Genomic DNA, 2492 nt, shown 5'->3' with positions numbered 1-2492 from the left:
CAGGTTAGGGAACTTCCTATTCTTCTTAAACGGAATCGCTATATCTACAAATTATTTTATACTTTTTAGTTCTTTTTGTAATAAAAGCGTGTTTTTAGTTTTTTTAACTATAATATTATTTTCTACTTTTTAGTCTTTTGAAATCTTGCAGTTAATATTATACTAAATTTGACTTAACAAACAAAATTTTCAATATATTTCAATTTAAATAGATAATACACCTATTCTGAATATAAACCAAATTTGAGCACAGATGCCGAATTTTTAATTATATAGACTCACGCGCCACATAACTGCCAAAATTTTTTGTGTAGTTATTTCTTTTCATGTAAACAATATGCATTCTAAATGTAAATTTTTTGTGGATTTATTTATTTTCATATAAGTCATATATGTTCTAAATATGAACCACATCGGATCATAAATACGGGTTTTCCAAATATCTCGACTCCTGCGCCACCTATCGGCAAAATTTTTTTCGGATTAATTTCTTTTCATATACGTAATAAATGTTCTAAATACGAACCAAATCAGACCATAAATGCGGGTTTTACAAATATCTCGACTCCTGCGCCACCTAGCGGATTAAAACATCTTTTAAATTGTATTGTCCTCGAGTTCTGAGCTAAGTTTGAAGTTTCAAGTCTGTAGCTCATCGGGAAGTTTGTTAAATATTGACTGCAAAGTTCCAGGACATACATACATACATACATACATACATACAAGTGAAGTTAAATAAAAGCTTGTAAAAAGGTTTTATTTTTTGTTATTAGCTGTACAAGCCCTCAGTTATGTTGGGGTTTTTATATCAAATAGCCTTTCATATTTAGGTTTGTTTATGATATTCCCTCCTTATACCTAATATAATTAAAGTACTTACTAAAATTTCTTCTTACAATTCTACCGCTTTGGAGGTGCTGGCAGGGGCTTATTACAGTTGGTTTCTTCTCAATTTTTTTGCTGCTGTTGTCCTTGTTGACGTCACTATTCCATGTGAACTTGCTGTTGTTGTTCTTGGATGATCGCTGATTGTATTTGTAGTATATTACTGCACGCAGATATATTTGTTATTGTCATTTCGTTGCTTTTCAGTGTTTTTCAGGCTTTCATTCCTGTTTATGCCTTGCTGGTATCGCACCAATTGCAGGATCAGTTAGAAAATCATTATCTTTTGTACACTGTGTCTGAAAGTACTTTAAAAACTTTGAGCTTTCCTTTGCCTTGTCGTGGCTCGTTTATTTGGAACACGCACTTTTATGATTTTCTCAATTTGGATTTTCTAAAATTTATATTTAATGCTTCTTGGTATGTTTTTGGCGTTTATTTAATTTTACGCATTTAAATTGTTATTTTGTGTGGTACATTTGCTTGTAATTTGGAAGCTATGCATTATTTAAATTGACCGGATTTTTTATGATTAACCGATCGATAACGTGGTTTTAGATTTTTTAATTTTTTCTCCTCCAGAGAGGATACTTATTTCTATTTTTTGCCCGTAAAAATGTATTCCATCTTTTTTATAAAAACTTTTTTACTTCGGAATTATTCGTCTTTTTTGGCGAGGATACTTTTTATTTTCTCCTTATTTAGCCAAAGACCTTTGTTTTCACACACGCACTTTCACCACTTTTAATATTCTTTGGGTAAGGATACTTGGCGTTTTCTCCTTATTTACCCAAAAATATTAGTTACCACTAGCGGTTTCAAATTCGCGTGTGCCCCACGTTGTTGGGCGCCACTTAAGCTTTCCTCTCCGAGGAAAGCGTTTTTAAAAAATAAAAACGATGATTTTCTTAATCCGCATCTCGCGGACAATTATCAGAAGGGAAGTCTAAGAACTAATTTCACAATGACGCTTTGGCGTTGCATCAGCCAGTGGATGGATGAAATGCCGATGCGTGAGAAATGCGATATTGCTTTCTTAATCAAAAGTTTACAGAAGGAACGGAAAAGACATTGTTGCACGTTATGCGTTCTGGGCTATTGGAATTCGGTTATGTTTACATTGGCTGCAATGTCGCTGTGTGGTCTTTTGGTTTGATCTTCGATCGCAAAGAATTTAATTAAGAATGCAAAGATGCTGCCGTCAGCATTTTGGCCATTTGTTATTTTAGTTCAATATTTGATACTAAATTACAGAGGTTGTTGCTTTATGATTTTAATTAAAAACTGAGTATGGGAATATGCTTTCTGTATTTGAACTTTATTGTTTACAATATGTATTTAAACCGTTATGTGGTCTGCTGTTAACTTGTACGGCAGACCGTTTGTGATGAGATCGGTGGAGACAGCTTGGTTTTGGCACTCATTAAGCTCAGACTTAAGGCCTGCTCAAACAGGCGCGGTGCGGTAAAGTGCGGTATAATACCGTACGATATGCGGTATCAAATACCATGGCGGTATATGGGAACACTCAAACAGCCGCGGTATTGAAAGTGCGGTACATCGCGGTACAGAACTCTACCGCAGCATGCACAGTTGACCGCGCGGTA

Source organism: Rhagoletis zephyria, unplaced genomic scaffold (genome assembly GCF_001687245.7).
Source record: "Rhagoletis zephyria isolate East Lansing unplaced genomic scaffold, Rhagoletis_zephyria_1.1 Rzeph_scaffold_00092, whole genome shotgun sequence".
NCBI lineage: Eukaryota > Metazoa > Arthropoda > Insecta > Diptera > Tephritidae > Rhagoletis > Rhagoletis zephyria.
The sequence above is the reverse complement of the archived record's forward strand: the minus strand, read 5'-3'. Positions refer to the sequence as shown.